The 27,862-nt window shown below is 34.6% G+C and overlaps 1 protein-coding gene across 1 annotated transcript in view; it reads left to right on the forward strand.

Moving 5' to 3' along the window:
• Positions 1–27,862, forward strand: part of LOC140159567 (uncharacterized) — a 158,127-nt gene that overhangs the window by 18,900 nt on the left and 111,365 nt on the right. Inside the window, exon 2 of the mRNA XM_072183059.1 lies at positions 10,390–10,490. The gene's annotated coding sequence lies outside the window, so the exon portion shown is untranslated. The remainder of the gene's footprint in view (positions 1–10,389; positions 10,491–27,862) is intronic.

Genomic DNA, 27,862 nt, shown 5'->3' on the forward strand with positions numbered 1-27,862 from the left:
TAAAATATCGACTTCGTGAAGAGGAAGAGACAATATTGAAAAGGTTTTTTTTTTCAACCTTTTCAACTGACATGTGGAAGGAGCCGTCGATTGTCATAGCTACACTGACTGTAAAAATAGTGTGCTGTCTTTTTACAGAAATACCCTAGAACTGTTTCGTTGAAATATTCTATGGCCTCGTTTCCAATGAATTCAATACCCATCACAGCTCAAAAGTTGAACACAAGCTCTAAGAATATGTGTTTTGTAACCAAAACGTATTAAGGTCATTCTATGAGTGTGCAAGCATATGGATATGACACTCATACACTCTTAGAACCGCATAGTCAATCAGCAAAGCCATTAGAAACATACGGCGAATGCCTAAATATTGTATAATTGCACTCGCGCCCGGTTTCGCGTACAGCGCGCTGTGCGTTCGCGTCTTGTACGATTGATTCATTATTCTTGAAGGTGGGTGTATTCATACTGGTCAAATATCCCGATATTTTTAGTATGTTGTTTGTTATATCAGAAATTGCAGGAATTCTTCGTCGTGTATGAAATAGATTAATAACTGCAGAACCCTATGTTGCTCTTAACTATATATCACTCGCCCTGCGCGGCTCGTGTATTGGACGCATCAATATATTATTGCGCGTGCATTAGTGAGACCAATTTCTCAACAAGTGATACGTTAAGATCTCAAAATTAATAATCGTAAAATTGCATACTGTAACCCATTATTTTTAGAGCAATGCATATTTATCTTCTTTAGCTTCAACAGCGCCTTTTACACACCCTTCTCTAGAAAATTATTTCATTTCCATGTGTTGCCGATATTTTCAATACACGATTGGAATACCCAAGAGGCAATGGTACTCTTAAATAATCAATTCATTTCCTTGGTAATAATGTCATTCTGTAAGTTCCAAGTACTTGTTACTCCCGACAGAAAAGCTTAATAATCCCCTCTAATCGGAGTTCCAAATGGATTTAAATTCAAAATCTAGAACATTTTGTAAGGAAAGGGTGAAGGTTAAGCCTTTATAAGCCGCTTAGATACGTCGATGCCTGCCCCAAAGTCCGAGTGCTTAAAGTATAATTGATGTCTTAGCCATAATACAGAAAAGAACGTATCTCTAGCCACTCACAAGAGTGGTTATACTGGAGTATATGGACGATTTATATCCCCCAAAGGTGACTATCCTGATGATCTACCATTGAATAACCTCTCACTTCTCATCTACAGCCTGTCTCAAAAAAATTGTGCAAGTGGAAAGCGCCATCTGTTGTGGCATGATGCTTACATCAACGTCAAGGGCGCAGACTTAGCTCTCGAATGCCGTTTGTCCTATTAAATTTGCTTGTTTTGATCTCGAGATATGTTTAGTTAACAACGAAATGGTAAAATCACAATTGTGCCACTTATACTAGGGAAGAGGGCTGTACACAACAACACAAAATTATTTTATCTTGATACAGATATAATGATTCTCTTTTCCATTTAAAACAGATTAAAAAATAAATACATATTTCACATTCTGCTGAAAATTAAATACAATGTACTGTGTCAATGATTTTATCATGTTTTCTTTGTCGCTCAAGACATTTTAAAAGACAACAAATATTGCACACTCTGTTGTAAAATTAAAATCATGTTAACGAAATACTGCACATCATAATTATACGTTTGAAATTTTACACTAAGGTTCATTGATAATTTTCATCAAAACAATCATAAGCACATTTCCGAGTGTGCAGCAGCTGAATCCGACATTGCTTGAAATTAATAGTTTAGTCTATTTTACAGTTTGGTCTGTAAAATTATTGTTCGTGTACATGGGTCATCAGAGCTATCTTCCTTCTGCGTGACCGTTACCTGTAGCAATGCATCTTGCTGCCCTACTCTTCAATACAATTATGCTGAGCAATTGTAACATAATCATTTCTAATCTTACAAATTAATGTTCTTTTATTAACTGTACTGTACAGGTATTTGGATATAGCATTCTATTCCTAAAAAGGGGTTTTCATATTTGTGTTTAGTGACACAAATCTCTGGATTGCCGAAACCAAAAATGAATGAAACAGACGGTATTTAAAAGCTAGGACTGTTCCCTTGACGTTGATGTAAGCATCTTGTCACAACAGTATTTTCTAATTGCCAGAGAGAGCGTATTTTACTTGCACAATTTTTTAGACTGTAGATGTTAACAATAAATATGCTTTGCGGCAGTGAATGAAATATTCAGCGTGGGATTGGCACCTAATACTTATCTATTTTTAAACATGTTAAAAGAATTATTATAAGAAAGTGGTTACAACTTTTCCATTATGTAACAGAAAACAGGTCAAACAAGATAGGTATCATGATTTTATACAACTTCTTGTCATCAGGCAAAACCAAAAACATACAAACAAGGAACTTAAACAAACAAACAGACAAAACCACACACCCACCCAACCAACCCATGAACAAACACCTAGCCTAGCACTACAGAAAACAGGTCAAATAAGATAAGGATTTTTTAAATAATTTTATACAACTTCTGCTCATCAGTGAACACCAAAAACATACAAACAAGGAACTTAAACAAACAGACAAAACCACACACCCACCCAGCCAACCCACGAACAAAGAAACAAACACCTAGTGCTTGCGTAGGTTTACAACTTACACCCGGAAACTTGGCAAAGGAAGAATTACTTTAAAAGTTGTGGTGCTCACATGTGATTCCTCAATAGAATTTTATGCAGTGTACCTTTAGAAAAAAACATTTCATTGATTCACAAGAAGACATTTGCACATTAGTGCACATTAGGTTAATGCGTACTTTGTAGCAGCTCGATTGTTCATAATATTTGAAGTAGTTGTCTCATTACTCATTACGTGCGTTTATTGTTGAGCTGTTTTGACATACTATCGTATGACGAAAAATGCAGTTTTGAGAAAATCGCATTTAAAGTTTTTCCGATTTGTGAAGACCCACTGGAGAGCACCAAAATAAAATACGTTTATTATTATCAAAGAATATAATCAATAATATTTCTGTCTTTGTTCTCAACATAATACAAATTGTTCATTCGTTCACTTATTAGTAGTAATTAATCTGCAAACTCATACGACAGTATGCCAAAATATGCACAATTTGAAAACCTATGTATTAATAATGATATTGTGATACGACAGTATGTCAAAACAATAGGCAACTGCAATTACACGGTGGCCTATTGCGATGTATCATGATACGACTGTTATGTCAAAATACAAAATGACGTTTTCGTGGGGGTTACATAAAAACCATGTCGTATCACACTAATTAGTGCCATATCTCATTAACTAATTACATTTAGGTCTCAAAACTTTTTTTTTTTTTTTTTTTTTTTTTTCCGTAAATTTTATTCCCTGTACTTGGAGCTGGTGGTGGGAAAGAAAAAACATACAAAATGGATCCACCAGCTCCCACAACACATCTTACATTACCAATGCTATACAAGTATAAAATTTACCGGATTTTTTTTTTAGAAAAAAAAAAAATATAGCACAAACAACAATGAATATTTAATGGTATACAATGAAGAAATTATTTCTAAAGGCATAAATAATTATTACAGGGCAGGAAAAGAAACTGTATTAACATGAAATATATGAAAAGGGTTATACAAGGCTTACGTGACAATGTTTACCCAGCCTTCCCAAAGTTTATCAAAAATGTGTGTTTTTAAATTGCAAGAAGCCATACACTTTAGCGTATTATAATAATACTTCAGTTCTTGTTTAAAAATGATCAAATCGGGTTTCCTTTCGTTCATTTTTGATTTGTAAATATGAAACTTTCCTAACACAATAATTAAATTCCTCAGATAATTACCATCTTTACCAAACATAATATCTAGTGGGGTCAATGTAACAAATAGGCTATGGGAGGTATTTTCTGTTACATATATTTGTACTTTGATCCAGAAACATGACGAAACTGGACATTTGATAAAAAGGTGGGATAACGTCTCCTTCTCTTCATTACAAAATGCACATAGATCGTTTTGACGTTTATTCATTTTAAACAACATTGCATTTGTTCCTAGAATTCTGTGTATTATTCTGTACTGAAACCATCTTAATTTTACATCATTTGTAAATTTGAAATTGCGACTACAAATGTCTTTCCATTCTGTTTCTGTAAAATTGCACATTAACTCACTTTGCCATTTACACTTATCTGTAGGAGATCTGTATTGAACTTTCAACAAAATTTCATAAAATAATCTACATCCCTTTTTGTTTGGCTTTAACAGATCCATTACAATTGGATTTACAAAACCATCTTTCTTCATTAGTTTTTGCTTAAATTTGAAACCACCTTCAATTGCATGAATAATACTATAATATTCTATAAAATTGGTATGAATATCATAGGTTTGCACAAAAGAATCAAATGTTTTAAAGCCACCATTGTCATCAAGAAGATCATTTATCACCAGAATACCTTTCAAACTCCAATGTTTGTAATGGATCGGTTTACAACCAATGATTATTTTATCATTCCACCAGAGATATTGCCTAGCAATCGAGTTATAGTCCAAATTCTGGTTATTGAAAGCACAAATAACCTGCGACCAGGAGGATAATGTATCATACCAGAATTTATTTGAGATCCTATCCTTAATGTCTTTAAACGTATATGTACCGAACATGAAAATTTCATCCCGAGTTATATTGGCTGTGAAGTAAAAAGTTGCTTCCATTTTGCTCCCCAAAAGCAATTCTTCTGATCCAAGATGTTTTTAAAGCGTTTAAATGGTTTACAACATTAGGCATTTTAACACCACCATTTTCATAAGATTGCGTCATTTGCTCCCTTTTAATTTTGTCTGGTTTGCCTTGCCAAATAAATTTGTAAATTTCCTCATTTACTGTTTTAAAATAATCAGAATTTGGATTTGGCAACATTTGACCAATATAATTTAGCTTTGCAAGTACGAGTGATTTTACTACGACTACACGACCAAGCACAGTAATATTACGTTTTGACCACATCAAGATTTGATTTCTCATTGATGTCAATGCTTTGTTAAAATTAACATCCACCATATCAGATACGTTTGTACTAAACGTAACTCCCAACATGTCAACGATACCATCAAAATGCCAATTTAATTTCAAATTCTTGCATATTGGCTCTTTCCTGTGCTTATTTGAGCCTATCCAAATTGCAGAGGTCTTTTTTTACATTGATTTTGAGACCGGACATATCTTTAAAATTATTCAATGTATTCATCGCATGCTCTAATGATTCGGAAGTTCCATCGAGAATTAAGGTTGTATCGTCAGCATATTGTGAGAGCTTAAAAGACATATCATTTATTACAATTCCTTTAATTGACTCATTACATCGGATCATGGAACCCAAGATTTCAGCACATAAAACAAAGATATAGGGGGACATAGGTCCCCCTGCCGGCACCCGGCAGAAATATTAAAAGAGTTAGATATATGGCCATTTACTATTACAGATGAAGTGATTTTACTATAAAATGTATTAAACCATTTAATAACATCTTTACCAAAATTAAAAAAATCAAGAGTCTTTCTGATAAAATTGTGAGATACCGTATCAAAAGCTTTTTCAAAATCAATTAATAACATCATACCTGGAATATTGGAGATTTCAGTATAACTAAGTAAATCATATATCAGCCGAATATTTTCACCAATATATCTGTCTGCCACAAAGCCAGTTTGATCTTCATTAATAACAGTTGGTAAAAAAGTTTTAATACGGTTTGCAATACATGATGAAGCAAGTTTGTAAGAAACATTCAATAATGAAATTGGTCTCCAATTCCCAATAAATTGTCTGGGTTTATTTCCTTTCGGCAAAGAGAATATGTCCATGCTTTTGACTTTTGACAAGTCACCTTTTTCAAAACCATAATTTATAGAACGAAGAAGGAACACACCTATATCAGACCAAAAGGTTTTATAAAACTCGACTGTAAAGCCATCGGAACCAGGAGATTTGTTATTTTTCATATTCTTTAGAGCCAAATCTAGTTCTTCTTGGGTAATCTTACCCTCCAAAGCATAAGACTCTTCTGCCGAAAGCTTTCTAATCATAAGATTATCACAAATGGAACCCTCATGATTTTTTGCTTTGTACAAAGTTTTCATAAAAAGTTTTAACTTCATCCATTATTTCCTCTTGAGAATGTACTTGAATTCCATTTACCTTTTCTAAACTACGCATTTGCTTATTGAAGTAATTTCTTTTTTCCAGGTTACAAAAATATTTGGTCGGTTTTTCACCTTGTTCAATCCAAAGAGCTTTTGATCTCATAAAAGAACCCTTCAAACGTGTATCTCTTATCTGTTGTAAATCAGAGTTTGCTTCTTTTAGCCTAGTCCTAATGTTATTTAGAACATCAGAATTGGGATCAGCAATACTTTTTTCATCAAGTTCAGTTTCCAGGTCCTGAATCAAATTAGTCAAATTCACCTCTGTTTTGTCAAGATTTCTTTTTCGCCTGGAAGAATAAGCTATTGTTATGCCTCTAATTTCTAGTAACAAGGCTTCAAAAATAACTGATCATTAATCATAAGCTCCAATTCCACAGGAGAGATGTTATTAAGTTCATAAATATTGTATGGAGTAACTGAATATATCTCTTTAACATTTTGGATCGAAGATTTTATTGTTTCAATATATTCAGCCTCTTCCAGTAAAGAATTATTTAATTTCCAAGAACCTTTTCCATGTTTAAAACCACCGCAGTTTAAATCAAGAACAATCAAAGAGTGATCTGTTCTGTAACCAGGCAGAATATCAGAATTATTTATTATATTCAGCATTTCTGAAGAGCACAGAAAAAAATCAAGTCTGGCTTGCTTTACTGGGTTAGTTCTACGCCATGTAAAACGTTTAATTTCAGGGTTTGAAATTCTCCAAGGATCACACAGGTCATATGTTTCTTTTAAGTTCAAGATCTTTGTTCTGGCACGTGGATTATTTACATTAGTGTAATTAAAAGTGTCTTTATCTGGATCCTGAACAAGATTAAAATCTCCACAAATTATACAGTGTGGATTTGCAAAAGTAGTAATAATATCTTCAAATTTGTCATAGAATTCAGGTTTGTCTTCATTTGGACCATAAACGCATATCAATGTAACATCCATACCATTCAAATTCATATTTAAAGCAATCCAATTCCCCATGTTATCTTTTTCCACATTCTTAATCTGAAACTCAAAATTGTTGTTGAACAATACTGCAACTCCCCTGGAATTTGTAGTATTGCAAGCAGTGTAACATTCGTAACCCCATTCGGCCCTTATTAAGTTATCCCATTGTTTATCCCAGTGTACGTCTTGAAGGCAATAAATGCCGAACTTTTTCTTTCTCAAATAATGAAAAACATCATTACGTTTCATTTTATCACGTAAACCCTACAATTCAAAGAGCAAACTATTACATTATTATCCATAGTCAGTTTTCTTTGTCACATCATCCATGCCTGCAAAAGATATACGTGTACACCTAATATTATAGGAAATTACAACCATCCTAAAAAAAAAAAGTATAAATGATAATAATATTAATAAAGAACAGAGAACAAACATATATACATATAACAGGAGTAACAACTAGTACTTAGTACACCTAGACCAGAGAATCATCAACAAACATAAAATACCGGCAGAGAAAAAATAAAAAATAAACAAAACCCTTCTCTCAAGATTTTCCTTTTCAAAACAAAATTAATTTAATTTATTACACCATTATGCAAGTTAGAATATTCTAATACAGAATATCGAGATCAACAAACCCGAGTCTGATCATGCAAGCAATAAATGAGTATACCAACAGACATTCATTCATAAACATTCATTCATTCATAATAGTGTAATAATAGAAAAGGGGATACTCCTACACATGAATGAGCACGAAGGCCAAAAGAGAACCAAAGGTCTATGACCTCTATACCATCACCTATAGGCCTGGATGAGAACCAATCATGCAAAACTTCAGTGACTGTTCTTGAAAGTAAAACCAGGTGTGCTTTCAACACACACAAAACAAACATGTCAATTTATACATGCAAAACATATCCAGGCATTTAAATAGAAATTAAAATAGTCACAAATAAATTACTCTATAGGGAATCTACATCCACCTCTGATTTGTTTTCCCAAATCTCTTTTTCCAATGCAAATGCTTTCATACTCTTCATTGGTAAAATTATTAAAAATAAATAATGATAATAAACAACACGGACCTACAAAATCTTTAACAGCAAAAAATAATAAAAAAAAATCATTTCAATGTGGAAAACAGTAACTTGTTTTCTTTTAAATCAGAATATCTTCATGGAAATACAAAACAAAAGTTCTAACAACAGTGCATTATTTCACATCACAACATTTGCAAATCATAAGAAAGTTAAAATGTATTTGTCACCAAACCAACGTCTTTCATTTACTTGATAACATTTAACAAACCAGGACAAACTGGTCTATAGATCAGAAAAAAATTAAAACCTGAGAAACTTTGTGGTTTGACATCAATATACATTTTGGCAAAACACACCTGAAACATTTTAATATCTTGTATACATCATATTATTTACTTGGATCATAAAATCAAATAGTTTCAATATGGAAAAAACAAAGTTAACATTCACAAATTATTTTCCTGGAAATACAAAATATGTTGCTTACAGTTTCAACAGTCAGCATGGTCAGTGCACTATTTCACATTTTAATATAAAGACAATGTATTTAAACACTTGCACAGAGACGATCTTAACCATGTTAACTATGTGACCAGCAAACAGTCTTTTTTATAGTTTGTTTGTTTTTTCAATGTCATTATTTTCTATCTTTAATTTAAGATGCAAGAGTTATGAATATAGTGTCCACAATCCTCCTCTTTGCCCTCTTTGTGGCCGTTCCCGATACTCCAGAAGCACTTTTATACCCACCACTCTGATTCTGGTCTGTTTTCCTTGTCTTCTTAAGTCTTTTGCTTTTGTAGCCAGTTCACCTCTCAACTTCTTCATTTCTGGTGGAAGATCCGTATAAACACTTGCTGGTATCTTGTCTTCAATAAATGGTCGCGTTCTACCTTTTTCAAGGAGCATGTTTCTATCACCCATGTAACAAAATCGAGCTATGATGGCCTGTGGACCACGTCTCGCCTCTTTGGATGGTAGCCGATGAGCATTTGCAACCCCAGATATTACACCTTCCGCTTCTTCTTCTGTTAACCCAAAATCTTCTTTCCAGCATTTTTGCAGAACGTCATTTATGTTTTCACCTGGTGTTTGTTCTACTCCATAGAAAAGGAGGTTTGGCTTACGATTGTGAATTTCCATCAGCGTCAGCTTTTCTGTAAGATGTTGGTATTTGCCCTTTAAACCTGATAGTTCTTCGTTTTCAATCTTAGAGATATCCTCCTTCACTACGGCAACATCGTGTTCCAAACTTTCTATCTTGTCCTCATTCACCTTAATATCACCTTCTATTTTTTCAATTCTGAGGTTCATAGAATTTTCCAATCTTAAAATAAGAGCCTTGAGCTCCGAGTTACTCACTATATCTTGCTCTAAGTCCGAGGTCACAACATTGGTATCGTCACTTGTAATACCCGCCATGTCTTGAGTGCGTGTTGTCGTTTTAGAAACAGTTCCTTTAGATTTCCTATTTTCACTTATCATCCCCACATTTGACACCTTTTCGGAGTTTTGTGGATTCCTGAGGAAGTATCCTGTGATGTCCGTGCGTTTATTATTAGGCATAGTCAAATCAAACCGGTGCAAAACTTAAAATCAAACCGGAGCAAAAAGGTCTCAAAACTTTGTGAATAGAGTTTCATTTACAGATTTTGAAAGTTTATATATAACTCATTTTGCCCAAAAATCGTCATACGACAGTATGTCAAAACAGCGACGCATAGGACACATCAGTACGCGGGCGATAAACACTGATTTATATAGAGAGCATGTATTTAAAAGTGGATGGCGTATGGGACCGGCCGCCTTCCCTTTTAAGTTTTAAATATTTAATTTGACATTGACACGTAATGTGCTGCACAGTAGATGTAGTTAATAGCCGGTAACTAAACCAGAAAGATAGTGTTCGTGTTTCACTCCATCAAACAATTTCTACAGCACGTGTGTCGGCAGACGGAGAAAATATACGGATGGATGTTAACTCTAAGTAGTCAGCAACCGTTGTGATTGTGATCGCTGTCGATGATGGCGATTATGCGTCTGCGTCAGGCGAATGACGTAACGGTTACAGACTCGTTCAATATGCCTGGTTACACATGTTCTAGAGTCAGTTGTATCTTGAGGGAACCCACTATCGTCAGTTTATCATAATCGGAACGTTTTTTTGATTTACAGATTGCAATTGGGAACGTCTTAAAGAGGAACTATTTTCCACTGAACGGATTTCTTATTGATTATATATGTGATTTACAACCGGGATTTACTCTGACCACTAGGTAAGTCAATTAAAGTTATTTTAACAACTCGCGTCCGGCGCGTCTGTGTGGTTTACTTCGCTCGGGCAGCTTTAGCTAAAGCTGCCCTCGCGAAGTAAACCACGCAGACGATGCGGCCGCATCGTTGTTAAACGGTGATGAACAACGGTGCAACATGATTGAATCCCTAAGCTATAAATTTTTAAATGAATTAAGCGAATACAATGCTAACAACATTTGATGACATATCCTGCTTCTTTTAACTTCTTATAACTTCTTTTCCGCTCGTCCATCCTTTCCCTCCTTCTCTCCTTCTCCTGCGCGGCCAAGAGTTTTGTTTTTAGAAGGGGAAGGGGAATGTCACTTTCAGGGGGGGAGCAAAATTTTTAATTGTACAATATTGTCAACAATTGTCAAAAAAGACTTAAATATCTAAATATCCCGGGGAGGTACCCAAACCACCACCATGCAGGCACCCAAACGTTATTGATACAGCTTTTACATATCTTAGATTTAGCATTACTCAACAATAAACCACGAACACCTATGAATATATCTATACATGCACAGATTACACACGAATTGTAAATATACCTAAACAATAAGATTGTATTAGAAGATTCCGGTATTCTTACTTAGCTTTTACTTAGCATTTACTTAGCTGTTTTTCTGTTTTTCCTTTTTTTACTTGGAAACAAAATCACTAATTACGAATTACGAAGCGTAATATGCAATTAAATAATGTATGTTCTAATAAATGATACGAATTATATAATATCAATGTATGTTTTTCATAAGTCTCCTACCATACGCGAGTAGAGCACATGTACTTTCTTAAGCATTTTCTATCACTTTGCAGCTGCTCACATCTATGGCAAGTATATTGCACAATAGAACAGAAAAACCTGGTTTTTCGTCGATAAACCTGGTTTTTCAATCGAAAAACCTGGTTTTTCGATCGAAAAACCAGGTTTTTCAAATCGAAAACCAGGTTTATCAATTCGATTGTCAGAGTTTTTGATAAACTTGGTTTTCGGCTGATAAACCAGGTTTATCAAAACTATGACAATCCAATCGATAAACTTGGTTTTTCGATTTGATAAACCTGGTTTTTCAATCGAAAACCAGGTTTTCGAATTTGATTGTCATAGTTTTTGAGAAACCAGGTTTATCGGCCGAGAAACCTGGTTTTTCACTGATAAACTTGGTATTTCAATTCGATTGTCATAGTTTTTATTGATAAACCTGGTTTTTCAATCAAAAAACCAGGTTTTTCGAATTCGATTGTCATAGTTTTTGAAAACCAGGTTTATCGACCGAGAAACCTGGTTTTCGCCGATAAACTTGGTTTTCAATTCGATTGTCATAGTTTTTTGATAAACCTGGTTTTCAATCTAAAACCAGGTTTTTCGAATTTGATTGTCATAGTTTTTGATAAACCAAGTTTATCGACCGAGAAACCTGGTTTTTCCCTGATAAACTTGGTTTTCAATTCGATTGTCATAGTTTTTTTGATAAACCTGGTTTTTCAATCGAAAACCAGGTTTTTCAAATTCGATTGTCATAGTTTTTGAAAACCAGGTTTATCGACCGAGAAACCTGGTTTTTCGCCGATAAACTTGGTTTTTCAATTCGATTGTCATAGTTTTTTGATAAACCTGGTTTTCAATCGAAAACCAGGTTTTTTGAATTCGATTGTCATAGTTTTGATTAACCTGGTTTATCAAAAAAAACTATGACAATCGAATACTATACGCTTGCACTCCCCGATATTGCACTTAGGCTAGATCCTCCAGGCCTCGAATACCGGTACTCACGCACGGCCGCTTCACTGTGTTGTATTGAGGACTGGAGCAGGGCCTGGACTGGAGCAAACAACGTTCGAAAATATGAATATTGAGTAGATTTTGATTACGTCATTGATTTCAGAGACGGGAATATAAAAACAACAGACGCTTATGAAGCCGAGTGGATTTGCTGATTTATTGTGGTTTGTACGCTACATAGGCCTACAAGGAGCTTGAAAACAAACTGTCGGGTACCACAACTTCGTACAAGCATCGATTCCCCCTGGTACGGTACACTCCATTTCAGCAAATTTTCAGCAATTTCCCGTCCGCCATTTAGTGATAAATCATGATGTGCTTACAGGTTTTTAACATGATATTGGTAGGATGGATGTGGAATCTTCAAGGGGTATATGTAAGAGCACCTTTACCAAATCGGCAGGAGCGATGAAATACCAGATTCAGGCGTGCTTGCCATAAAATGGGGACGGAAAAAAGAAGAGAAAAGAGAAAAAGAAGGGAAGGAGAGGGAGAAAGAGAAGGGAAGGGAGAAGGAGAGGGAAGAAAAGGGAAGGAAAAGGGAAGAGAAGGGAAAGGAGAGGAAGAGGAGGAAAGGGAAAGAAAGAAAGAGGGAGGGAGAAGAAAAGGGGGGAGAAGGGAGATTTAACCCAAAAATTTCGGCTCACGCGCTACGCGCGCTCGTTATTTACCAAAACAAATAGACTCGCGTGCTACGCACACGCGATATTGCGATAAAAAATGATAGGGACGATAACGACGTTTTAGGGACGATAAAGACGTTTGCCCCTCGGACTGACAATGCTGGCTACGCGCCTGTTTGTGTATCTATACAGCACCCAAACCGGCTTCACAGATTCGGCGAGCAGGGCGCTCTATCCTTTCTACCTCGTTGATCACACCATGCCCGCGCGCCATGAAGTGTGTCGCCATTACTAATGGTTTGGAAATTCCGGTTTTCGAGGAGCATTCGATTGTCATACAATGTAGTTTTTGATAAACCTGGTTTTTCGAATTCGATTGTCATAGTTTTTGAAAAACCAGGTTTATCGACCGAGAAACCTGGTTTTCGAATTCTATTGTCGTAGTTTTTGAAAAACCAGGTTTATCGACCGAGAAACCTGGTTTTTCGTCGATAAACTTGGTTTTTCAAATCGATTGTCATAGTTTTTTTTGATAAACCTGGTTTTTCAATCGAAAACCAGGTTTTCGAATTCGATTGTCATAGTTTTTGAAAACCAGGTTTATCGACCGAGAAACCTGGTTTTCGCCGATAAACTTGGTTTTTCAAATCGATTGTCATAGTTTTTTTGATAAACCTGGTTTTCAATCGAAAACCAGGTTTTCAAATTCGATTGTCATAGTTTTTGATAAACCAGGTTTATCGACCGATAAACCTGGTTTTTCGCCGATAAACTTGGTTTTTCAAATCGATTGTCATATTTTTTTTGATAAACCTGGTTTTTCAATCGAAAAACCAGGTTTTTCAAATTCGATTGTCATAGTTTTTGATAAACCAGGTTTATCGACCGAGAAACCAGGTTTTCGAAAACTATGACAATCGAATTCAAAAACCTGGTTTTTCGTTTGAAAAACCAGGTTTATCAGTGAAAAACCAAGTTTATCGGCGAAAAACCAGGTTTCTCGGCCGAAAAACCTGGTTTTTCACCGAAAAACCAGGTTTCTCGATCGAAAAACCAGGTTTCACGATCGAAAAACCAGGTTTCTCGATCGAAAAACTAGGTTTTTTGATCGAAAAACCAGGTTTTTCTGTTCTATTGTGCAATATACTTGCCATACACATCACCTTCCAATTAACATCTAATCACATAATTGCCATCTATATTCGATCAAAATATGACAGAGCGTTACGTATGGTAAATATATAATAATGGGCTATTTCATTTAAAATCCACATTCCCCCTGTGGAAGATTTTGGAAATATCTCCCACAGGGGGAGTATGTATTTCAAATGAAATGAGTGCATTAGGCAGATCTTGAATTCCATTCACCCTCTAAGAAAGATTCAACCTGAATCTTCCCTTGAGGGAGTGTGAGTTTCAAACGGAGCTGCTAATGTGTTCATTCCAATTGAAATTCATATTCCCTTTGTGGAACATATTTCCAAAATCTTCCACAGGGGTAGTGTGGATTTTTAATGGAATAGCCCAATAAAACTGTTACAGCTTTTTTGTCTTCAAAATGCGATCATGCACAGGCAAAGTACTAGACTTCCCCGTTGTTCACTTACCCATACTTCAGTTTATTTATACATAAACTCTGATGTATTAATTTGCGCAATTAATAGATTTTTCACATCCGATCTTTTAACTCGGGGTTTCGCGGTCAAATCAGAATTGTATTTTTGTTGATCTAATATAAACATTTTATGACCATTTATTGAATATTTACTTGTGATAAAGATTTGTATAATTTTGAGTTCAACTGAATGCGTTCATCATATTATTTTTTTATTTATCAAAAATCGACTATGGTATAGTTTAGCATAGCACTGGAAATTAAGATAAAAATATGTAACAATGAAAAGTTTTTACTGTCCGTTTAATTATTTTAATAAGTTTGCCGCGATTACGATTACATCAATGTTTGTCATAAAGTCACTAGTGATTTATTCAATCACCAAATGCAAAAATAAAATCGTGAAATATTAGGTGTTATAGGAGACTGAAAACGACTTCCATACAAAGGATAAAATTGACAGTGTATATTCTGAATATTTACAATGGTTTTGTCCATGTAGGAGGTTTTTTGCCCGTACGGCTACTTATTGTGTCATATTATTGAATACCTAAGTGGAAGAAGGGCCCAATTCTGGCTCGTATTAAGACATGTGCCTTTGCCATGGAAACATATTATAATTTCAAATTCATGCGTATTAAATAATAATAATAATAATAATAATAATAATAATAATAATAATAATAATAATAATAATAATAATAATAATACTTAATAATAAGCATCGGTATCCCTCGAGAGACGCTCATGGCGCTTTGCAAAAAACAACCAATGTACAATGATACAAACATATTATAACAATAATACCAAAACAGTTCATCAGTGTTGTATAATTCATAGTTAGTTAAAGGTCCCCTGAAGATGAAAACATTCTGTCTGTAAAACTTGTCCAACTATTAAGTTTTTCTCAATATCTCAAAAACAGATGGAGTTGGGTCATTCTTCCTCTTAGATATTGAATTGAATGGTCCTGGCTTTTAATATTTTCTGCACTGTTGTTTTTGCTTTTTGTCAATTTTGTTCTTTTTGAAAAAAAAAAGAGCACATAAATGAGACTTCTATAAATCCGCTCATAGAAAATTGTCTAATATTATTTTACAACTTCGTGTGTACCACTGATAGTGCCTTTAACCAATTTATGTAATAAATCTAGGAAAATATTTTGACAACAAAATTGGATTTAGTATCAGTAACAAAATCGTGTCTCTTTACATTAAATATCCACATCAGCGACAGGCAGCGATAAGGTAAATAATTCGCATTATGAAGTGCGTTTTTGAGGTTTATTTCTTGTGGTCACTTTGACTGTTTCCATTATGAAAATTAACTGCTTGAATGCGCAAAGTGCGAGTTTTTTAAACTCGTCAATTAATTACGCTATTTATCTTACAAAAGGTGCATAGTAAACTGTTCTGCAAAGCCAAAATTAAGGGTTGACTAAGTGTTGTTCGAGGCAACCCCAAAGAACGATTTTCATTGTCTAAATCAATATATTATTGAAAAATAACACCTTAATGTTTTGCAGCAGTTCAGTCTACAAATTATATACGTTGAAAACTTGCTTGATTTATTGTTGTGAATGAGTTATGTACGTTTTACGAAGATCATGTGGTTTCAGCCCTCTTTACAACACAACTCAAGAACCACATGACCTTTATAAGTATATCCGTGGTATTTGAATCGTTCTATGCAATGACAAATACTCGCTATGAAATGATCAATGCAATTTTTGCCGAAGCCCACTACCGTTCACAGGATGCTGCGAACGACCAAATCGCAACAGTTGAAAATAGTTACTAACGTTAATTTGATTTATTAGCATCTTAGTTGTGCAGCATGGAAAATATCATTTAAAAAGAAAATGTACTTTAAAATAAGGCATATAAACCAGAATAATGAAAAGTATAGTACCTCGCAACTGAACTGTGTTCATACAGCTTTTCCTTTCCTTGACCGAATAAACTGTATTATTACAAACTGAGATATAGCGCACTTGTTTTGTTTGATATTTATTAGTTAATTTGCCTTTCATCTTGATAGCTAATTAAGACTATTCATTGTACGCCTAACAAATCTGACAGACACGTGATTGGATTATACATGTCTTATTCATTGTTTTTTGGAAATATAGGGTAGGCATTTTATACAATCACGAGTGCTATCACGAGTTTTATAATAGTCCACTTGCGGCCATTTTGAAAGATAAAATATAATTTGAACTTGAGGTTTAAACATTAACTAGTTCATTTCTTATGAGGTGTTCCAAACAACCCCAATGCGAAATGCAGTTTTCTATTTATTGTTTCTTTTTCTGGTTGAAACAGAATTGATATAAAGAAAACACTTCAAGTTCGGAATATTCATTTAGGGATTCAATCATGTTTCACCGTTGTTCATCACCGTTTAACAACGATGCGGCCGCGTCGTCTGCGTGGTTTACTTCGCGAGGGCAGCTTTCTGCCCAAGCGAAGTAAACCACGCAGACGCGCCGACGCGAGTTGTTAAACGGTGATGAACAACGGTGAAACATGATTGAATCCTTTCAACAACGAAAAGAAGCTAAATATCGTATAATTCACGATTATTTTACAAGGAATGTCAGTTAATCATTGCCACTCAGCCTTACAAAAACTTCGATGATTTCTCTTTGATATCAGCAATAAAACTACAGAATAAAACGGCAATGTTTAGCCGCTACCTGAAAAATACTGAATTCAACTTGTAAGCTGGCATACGCACAAAGGTTCCAGGCATGACGAATTTTACTCGCGCTCGCGAAACGCGTAGTCTCGCTCGCGTTCGCGTATACGCTACAGTAAAAGTGTGGGTTCATCACGGTTTAACAACGGTTGGCTCCTGTACAAAGGTATAGGAAGAGTTGTTGAATGTCAAATCAATGACGAAGTAGCATAAATGTATAACTAGAACTTTCAAGAAAGTTGTAACTTGAATTTCAATGCGTTTTCTCGATTCTTGATTTCATTCCGCTTCTAAAGAAACGCAATGAGAACAAAATTGAAATGCATTTGATGAATGAACAAAATAACACTGGATTCTTTAAATACAAAAATGCAATGCGATAAAATTGTGCCAAAAGGAAATTCACGCGTCACATTTTGTTAAAATCGGATTTGACAAACTGGGTTGACAAATTCGAAGTCGATTTTGGGACAATCAGAATAGTTCCATTCTATACATTTGTCTCTTTAGAATGTTGCAACGAATGCTCGTGTTTATTTTTCCTTATTGGTTATAGCAGAGTAGATCTGGTTATAGTAGGGATGACCAATGAACCATCAACTTGATTAGAACACTCCCATAGACATGCAGGGAGCTCAACTGTGCACTGCTTGCACATACATTTCTAAATTGATCTCATTCTTTTATTTTTCAATATTTTTCTGTAAAATTTGGGGAAGTTACTGCCAATTATATTTTGTAACTATCTTGCAAATTACAGCAACATAACTTATTTTGTTTTTCTGTAAGTGCGAGTCAAAATTGGTCCATCGCCACAGTGCGCTTAATTGCCAGTGGCTGAGTTTAGCACTGCTCAAGAATGGCACAAAATATTCAAATCAGTAAGATCAGGTGAAAAACGTGGCCTACTGAGCTGTAATTTGGCAGAGTTGCCAGTAATACCTCTATCATACCCTCTGTAAAAAGGTTAAAAAATTGAACAAGTAGATCTCGAGTTACAAATTAAATCACCAGCTTCCCTTTGGAATTTTTATATTCCTTTCAAATCATGTTAAGAAGACACCTTTCTGAACATAAATGTGAAGTTTCGTGCTCATTCGATGTATTGTTCACCTGATCTTAACCCTAAACGTTTTCTTATATTTAGGCCTATAACATCTACAACTTGCTGCTGGCTATACCTTGTTTAGGACTTTCAAAAGAAGTACCTGAATGTGCAACCATAACTGTTTCAAAATAGCCCGCGATAGTCATGCAGGTAACTCCGAGGTCAAGCATTGAATTGGTTTGAACAAAGATACTCATAATGTATTGAGTGCTACTTTGGTTTGAATGAGGAATACTACAGGAATACACATGAGCATGATGAGGATAATCTCTATTGTTGTGAATGAGTCAATGACCTTCAAAACTTAAGATTTTGTTTACATACACCTACTAATTGGTCATATTAAACCCAATAACATTGAAATTCTTGGTTGTGAAAAAAAAGTTCACCTACTTAGTGCAATTTTGATTTTGTGCCATATCGGCTATCTTGGATGATTTTTGGCAAATGTCCTCTAAATGCATGATTTCAATGCCTTGGTTTGAAAAAATAAGTTATGCCAGTGACTAGTTAAGTGCCATTTCATAAGAAACCCTTTGATACTTTCACAATATGCTTGTTTCATGTTTGCAAATATGTTAAAATAAAGAAATATATAAAGGTAAATATATGCTTATGCCAATTTTGCTCCCAACTGCTATTTTTGGACCTTGTCATTTTATTTCGTTCCAATGACCGGTCAGAATGGGAAACTTTGATAATTCATAATTCGAAAAGTTTTTGACCGATTTTGACCATTTAACCACCAAAATACTTCTGTTGATTAGTTCTACTCAGAAAACAATCTTTTGTAGCAATAGGGTCAACATGAAATTTTGATGGTTATCCCTAGTTATAGTTAAAGACAGTGATAAAATTTGAACTTGTTCTTTCTATATTGATATGCGTTTATTATCTATTGATATGACTGTATTTTGTAGTTATTCAAACGTGGAATTGGTAGTATAGTTGTAAGTTTTTGCTTTTCTTGATTCTTGATGTCTTGACATGGAATCTGACAGACGGCGCTTTGTCATCATTGAGCGATTAAGATGGTACTACACCCCTTGATAAATTTGTGACTATTTTTACATTTTTCTCAAAAATAATAACACACTGGTAACAAAAATTATGTATATGGAGGGGCAAGGAATCCAGTTACTACACTGGAATTTCAGTAACTCAAGACAATCAGTACGTTATTTATGATAAGAAAAGAGAATGTACCTCATTTCTTAACATATATGATGAACCACTTGTCTTGAATCACTGAAATTTCATTGAAGTAATTGGATTCTTTGCCCCTATAATATACACAACTTTTGTTACCAGTGTGTAGTTATTTTTTTGGAAAAAAATGCAAAATTAGTCACACAATGTGTCAGGGGGCGTTGTACCACCTTATTAAGTGTTTTATATAGTTCGCTTGGCGGCAATATAAATTGAATGGTAAAACATTAACAAGCTCCAGCGATGTGTTTCAAAAAACCCAATACGAGACGGGATTTATTTCATTTGTTGTTTTTGATTTCAGGATTTATATGATAAAATAATACTTCAAATTCCGGATATTTATAGGCAAATCTCAGTGGGCAGAGTAGGATCAATACAACTTTCAGTAAAGTTATAGTTTGCATGCGTGAGAGAAAAACATTAAACGTATTTTATTCATTAACAATATAATTTGTTCTAGATTTCTCAAATATAAAATGTAATACGATCAAATACTGAATGGCACCAGTATTCATAACGTCCGTTGTTATTAGCCACAAGTTGGCTTTTCCTATGCATGATCTATACATATAATGCATGTTTCATTTTGTCATTTTATAAAAGACGTAATTGTATAACCGATTTTTTCCCATTTCCATAAAAATCAAGTAAACGGGTACTAAAAGTGCTGACATATGTTCCTTAACTATACAAATTGTTATCACGTTGATAAGTCAATTATCTTGTTATGCGCTCTAATAGTTTTAAATACACACAATATTGTTAAAATCATTACGCGGGTGCAATAATTAAGCATACATCGCTTATTTCATCCAAACTCATCAAGGCAAGAATATTGATTCTTGTGTCTGGCGATTCTATTTAACATATTTAAGCGACGGAAGCATCACAGTTATGGTTCTGTTAACGGTTTGTTAAGTCAACGGGGTTTGTTAAGTCAATTTGTGTGCACACACACATATTATAGATTTCTATAAAATGATGACAGTATGAAGATGTCTTTGTTTCAAAGGAAAGTTAAACAGTAATATCGACTGCTTAGTGCCAGAAGTGGGTAAGTGCAATAGCTGCCCTGTGAACATTTGGCCATTTACACACAGTATATTGTACTCATCTACACATTACCACTACACATGGCAGCTATTGCACTTACCCACTTCTGGCACTGAGCAGTCTAAATATTAACCTGTGGAGGTCTTGTTGTATCTAATTTGATTGAAACAATAGGAACACAATAGTGTGAAAAGACGTATTTGAAGTATTATATAATCTTGGAAAACAATACTATTAAGAAAGGTGTTCTGTGAAATGTCAAGTATACCAGGGACCGTGTATGAACAGTCCCTGGGAATACGCAGGTTTTTCAATTGTGTACTTATTTGACAAAAGTGTTAATTAAAAGCGCAGAGTTTCAGGAGTGGTTCAAATTCAAAAGTTACAACTCGGTATTGCAGTCCAAAATAATGTGCTCTGAAAGGCATCGGTAATACATTTGTTGTATATCTAAAGTCTGCAGCTGTCATAAATACGCCTATAGCTTCAGAACTAATAGTAATAATCGTTTGCACCCATTCACCCACCCACCCGACACACTTATCCCATCCTGAAACCCCGTGATATGTTTAATGCTTAAGGGGGTACTACACCCCCTCGATAAATTTGTGTCTATTTTTGCATTTTTCTCAAAAACTAATAACACAGTGGTAACAAAAGTTATGTATATTATAGGGGCAAGGAATCCAATTACTACACTGGAATTTCAGTGACCCAAGACAAGCGGTTCGTTATTTATGATAATAAATAAGGTACCGCTAGGATGTACCTCATTTCCAATCACCATTACCCACTTTTTTATAGTAATAAAACCACTTACCGTTCTGAGAGATAATAATATTGATATACATAGGTTTTGCGCCCGTTTGACACTCAGCGGATGTTGTAAAAACAAGTGCAAATTTTGGTAAGCTTGTAGTGTTTACCAAAGAGGTGGACACAGTATAAAGTAAACGCCCATTGTTTAATAAATCAGTGAAATGAGCGGTTTTTTCGCGTACCTGTGAATTGAACAAATTGTTTTAATGAAATTTACTTTCAATAATATTGATTTAGATTACTTGAATATGAAAGTAATAAAAGTGGATTTAAATCCGAGCGTTACTGAAGAGATATCTCGTTATTTGCAGTTGCGGTAAGCATCGATTCCTGGTCATTTCATAAAAATAAACATTTTGAATAACAATGCCCTTAAGGGAGCACGCAGGATCTCTTAAGGTGGGACATTTTAGCAATATTTGAGAAAAGCGCAAAATTTGATTTTTTATGCCATTTTTTAGGTCCACCATAACAACTTAATTACCCTAGATATCCAAATCGACTATAAAGCACACCTATCAATATGCCTTTTGTTTGAAGCAGATCGGACATACGGTTTTTCAAATATATCGATTTATATTTTCTTTATATCTTATTGTTTTTATCAATAATCAATATAGTTAATGAGCTAAAATGACTGGAGAAGCTCATTAACATATAATTTTTGCCAATATTTTGCAAACAATGCATGCATAAATGTTCAGGGTACTTTTATTTTGCATCCTTTTGCCCTGAAACTTAGTCAAAGTGTTCCTAATGTGTTCTAATGTAGCCGCCCCCTAATTTGCATATTTGCATAATTAATTAGTATTTATGCAAATTAGCTCATTAATTATGCAAATATGCAAATTAGATGGCGGCTTCACTATTATTAGAAACACTTTGACCAAGTTTCAGGGCAAAAGTATGCAAAATAAAAGTACCCTGAACATTTATGCATTGATTTTTAGCAAATATTGGCAAAAATAACATATTAATGAGCCTTTGCAGTCCGTTTAGCTCATTAACTATATTTGCTCCAAACAAAAGGCATATTGATCAGTGTACTTTACCCTACTCAATTTATCTGTTTAAAACATGCTCAAAGCATTTCCTAATTTCTATAAAATGCATCCAATACCACCTTAACGCTAATGAAAGCGACCCAAATGCCTCTTATGTAGTTGTAGGGTCATTCTTTGCGCTCATAAACTGTAAAGCTGACAACACTACCTTATCAGTGGTAAGGCATGCTACTAAGGGGTGCTGCAATAATCATGTGTACCCGGGGTGGTCTATTGTAGGAAGCTAAAGATTTTTTGGCAGGCCAACAGGGGGGACAAGCAGTTTTGACAGGTCAAACGGGGAGACAAGCGATATTTGGCAGGTCGAAAGAGGGTGGCAGATGTTTTGGGCACCGTTTCTATATTACGCTCTAAAATGGTGTAGGAAAACGTGGAACATGTTCAAATATGCAAAATGTCCTGCTCGCTGCGCTCGCATTATTAAATAAGACAATTTCAGGTTTTAATTTGGGTTCCCCAAACCCTTCCATGACTTGTGTAAAGCGGAGGGGCAAAGATTTTTAGCACGTCAAAAGGGGAAAAGGTTTTTTTGGCACGTCGAAAGGGGGAATGGGCAAGCGATTTTGGCAGACCATTTTGAGAATTGACCACTCCGGGGTACACATGATTATTTCACAGACCCTAATGTTGAAAGGTCAGGGGGTTGAAGTCACCCAGAGGATTTTCAAAGTGAAAATGTTGATAGGATGGGCTTGGAACTCTTTGAGTGTGATACTAATTTTCTTCTTTTCTAAACCAAAAATCTGATGAAAAATTGGATGTTTAGAATTGTTTGGCCAATTCCTATTAAAGGGGCATTTCGTGATCCACAGCCTCATCCCCCACTTTTCCCAAAAAAGTTGAGATTTTTACACCACTGGATACCTCTGGCTACATAATGTTTATGTACCAAATATTTCTTGCAGATTAATTCGTTTAGCAAAAATATCACCAAATTTGAATTTCGTTCTGGTGCACCAGAACGAAATTACAACACATTGTCTATGGAGCAGTGTAATACACATAATCATGCATAACTCGCAAACGGAAAATCGGAATCAACTGAAATTTTGGAAATAAGCTTTTTTCGTGGATATCTACTGAAAAATGTCATAAAAAGAGGATGCTAGGATCACGAAATACTCCTTTAACACTATACATAATGGCAAATCGACTATTTAAAGGTTCGCGGATATTATGACGTCATACGGGATACTTAATTTTGCATAATTTTTAAACCTATACCTATCAATCACGTTAATCGACTGAAGTTTCATATTAAAAATGCAAAACATTACAATAGAGGCGTTACAAGCCAATACCGGTAGTGTCCTATTGGTATGCAGCGCATTTTCAATATTTGGAACAAACTTTTTTGTTTGAACAGACATGGAATATATTTGCAACAAATACAGTAATAAACGAAAAAGTGGGTAATGGTGAATCCAACGGACGAGGACACAAAATACATCAAGGATCAATAAATGATACAAGAGGATGCCTTGAATATGAACAACTGGACAAAAAGAGCAAGGTACACCAACTTGACGTGGGGAAACAAGTAAAATACAGACTAGACGGTACGCAGGGGGGACAAAAACAGCAAATGTAGGCATTAGAAGTAGGTAAAGTTCGATAGCCAAAAATTACCAGTTTCAATAAACCCTTCATTATCATTATCATGTTTGTTCGGTTGGTTGTTTTTGTTTTTTACTTTTTCTAGTTAAAGGGGCTTTTTTACACATGACTAATAAACTAGTTAGCATTCCCCCATGGTCTTGTTTCGCTTGGAGAGGGAATGGTGTTTTCTTTTAAATAACCCTGTAATCTGTCTAACTGCCTTCATATTGTTCATGTACAATCAAAATGGCGCAACATTTTGTATTATCTATGACAAATAACCGCGTCCCGCCTTGTCCTAATTGTTAAATGTCCAACATGATCAATTTCTACTGGCCTGATAGCAATTGGTGTGAACCTATACTAAAACAATACCAGTCAATGAACATGAATCAGTTGGCATTGAAGACCAGTGGATGATGGTCGCAGACCACCAACCTCCACAATGTAAGTCGTGAGAACTTTGTTCAATTTGTACTTTCTCGATGTTGCCTGTTGTGTTTTCAATAATACTAAAAACTTGTTTTCTTCATGATATTTCATGTTATTTCCTGTCTTTGACGAAGCGGATAAACACTGGCTCTGATATTTGCCGGAGGGCATACTATGTTGTTGAAAATAACAATGTATAAGACCCGTAACTAACTATGTCTAATAATAATAATGTCTTGATAAAATCAGGGAGTATATAGTTAGAATCAACACAATGTATGTTATTCTGATTCTTTTTCTGACGTTGAAATATAAGACATAGTTATTTATAACGCCTGAACTAAATCCAACATGCTAAACTGGTGGACTTGTATTAAAGTATACAAATAAAGCTTAAAGCTCTGGATAGACGCTAGTATCTATTTTAAAAGAAACTACGTGTATACATCATTCATTTATAGGTCATAAATACAATCGGATAAGGATAAAAGACGAAGATAACAGTAATTATATCTTTTCTTATTCTACACGGGGACAGTGGAAACTAATGGGACGTAAAACAAGAACAAAACAAAAAAACACATTTAATGTGTATTCGTAGGTAATGTAAAAAAATACCACTCAAAAAATTATCATAAAAATTCATAATTATGTACAAATATGTGAAAAATTGAACAGGCAATCTTTGAATACACACCTTTCAGGAAATCAATTTAGATTCAATCCAATGACTGCTTTTCATAACTGATATGGATGTTTTTAAAAATACCTTAAGAAATATTTTGAAAAAATGGGTCAAAATAGCATGTTTTTGGGTCTCTGTGTCTAAGTTTTTCACAGAAGGGGGTCTTATTATATATGGTGCGAAGCGTATGATCAAGGCGAATAAACACAATACAAAAACGAAAGCCAATTGTGTAATACTTTTAAGTTATGGCCCTGAACATGCCGTGAACACTTTTCGTTTGATTCGACCATACATATAGGGCATAGTATGTAGATGCAGGTCTTATGCGTAATACATGCGTCGATTGCACGTACATACATAAATATCATTAGCCGATTATATAAAAATGAAATTGTTATTGTCGCCCATTAATCCTTCTAACCCAAACTCTTTGCATTATGAATTCATGAATTAGCCATTTGATTTTTTTAATTACGTTAAAAGCGGTTACCACGAGTGTTAGATTATTTACCATATATCCCTAATAGCAGTTTCAGTGTTACTAGTAGCACTGGTTGTATACTAGTACATTGTTGAAATAGGACGCTAACGTTCTCCAGGAACCAACCATACACTTAACCCTAGACACCAAAACATCCTACATAACTTTATTGTTTCTGAGAATTAATGTGTATTACACCATTAGGAAAATTAAAAATATTGAAAGTCCCAGAGTAAGTTGGCCTGAGGTAAATTTCTCTTCAGTACTGTTGGATTCATCACAGCTTGATGAACGTACGATAAACACGTTGAAAAAACTTTAAATATATTCTCTTATTCGTTCGACGACTTTACAAAAAAAAATACCCCGAATCAGTAAAATTGGAATTACTCTTCATGTTTCAACTCCCCTCGTGTTAAAACAATACACGCATAATGGTTAAGGCAACTGGAATGAGCGTTTCGACAGCATTTTTTGTGGGACGTGAGAGCACATCAGACCTATCGAATTGCATTCTGAATACGGAGCATGTCTTTCTGATATCAAATAATTTTCATTTTATGAAATTCATGATATAATACAAATTTTATGACAAATTATTAAAATTTGATATTTTTCACATTTTGGAGATATAACAGTCCTCGAGGTAATTTTTTTAAAAATTTAATGATATAGTCTTAGTAGCTGGGAGGAAAAGCCGACGATCAATTGAAAATTTTGACCTTTCATATTGAAGATATGGATTTTTTCCCAAAAAGACCTAATTTCTTTTTGGTGTTTTCGGGAAAAATCCATATCTTCAATACGAAAGGTCAAAATTTTCAATTGATCGTCGGCTTTTCATCCTCCTACATACACTTTAGGTAGAAATCATCAGATTTATAAAGTTTACTTCGAGTACTGTTAAATATCAAAATATAAATTCTTAATGATTTGCCATAAAATGTGTATTACATTGCGAATTTCAAAAATCAAAATTATTTGATATCAGAAGGCCATTCTTCGTATTCAGAATGCAATTCGATATGTCTGATGTGCTCTAATGTTCCACAATAAATACTGTCCAAACGTTCATACCCCTTCCCTTAATATAACATTTATTTTTATGTCTCAGGTAATGTACTGCGTAGGATGTATTGGGTAATAGGATTTACAGGATATCAATGTTTTATGAACTTAGGATGTTATTAAAGCAGCCACGATACAGTCTGGTGTAAATGTTTTGCTTACGACGAAATTTACCTATATATCTGTGTAAACATCACCTGCTTTAGGAATTTTGATATGGGATCGAGTACATTGTGTCATAATAAAAGATGCCTTAAACCTTAAACCTAGTCCCTGTTAAATTTTCAACCAAAGTGGTCCAACATGATCAATGTCTACTAGCCTGATAGCAATTAGTATGAACGTATGCTAAAACATTGCCTGTTGTGTTTTGAATAATACTAAAAACTTGTTTTCTTCATGTTATTTCCTGTCTTTGACGAGGCGGATAAACATTGGCTCTGATATTTGCCGGAGGGCATACTATGTTGTTGAAAATAACAATGTATAAGACCCATAACCAACTATGTCTAATCATAGATATTCCGAGAATGTAGGAGTTAAAGTGAAAGAATCTTTCTGATCGATCATATTACATATATAGGTATCTCTTGATAAAATCAGAGAGTATAGAGTTAGAATCAACACAATGTATGTTAGATTCTTTTTTCTGCGTGCTAAACTGGTGGACTTGTATTAAAGTATAGAAATAAAGCTTAAAGCCCTAGATAGACGCTAAGTATTTATTTTTAAAACAACTACGTGTGTACATCATTCATTTATAGGTCATAAATACAATCGGATAAGTATAAAAGATTAAGATAACAGTAATTATATCTTTTTTTATTCTACACGGGGACAGTAGAAGGTGGTGTGAGGTAAAACGAGAACAAAACAGAAAACACATTTAAGTTAAGGTAATATCATGGATGAACTCCTGGATGGGCAGCTTTAATTAGCATGAGGCCGCATTGATATGTAAATAGCGTATTGTTATTTAAATTTGTGCCCAGACATATTGAGGGCGACAGTCATGTTATCCAGACGGAGAATGGCTGCATATGCCGGGCATGTCAATTTGAGCTAATTTGCTGAGTGAAGGCTGATAATCACCTTTCTGTATAGG

Source organism: Amphiura filiformis, chromosome 8, assembly GCF_039555335.1.
Source record: "Amphiura filiformis chromosome 8, Afil_fr2py, whole genome shotgun sequence".
In the NCBI taxonomy this organism is placed as follows: domain Eukaryota; kingdom Metazoa; phylum Echinodermata; class Ophiuroidea; order Amphilepidida; family Amphiuridae; genus Amphiura; species Amphiura filiformis.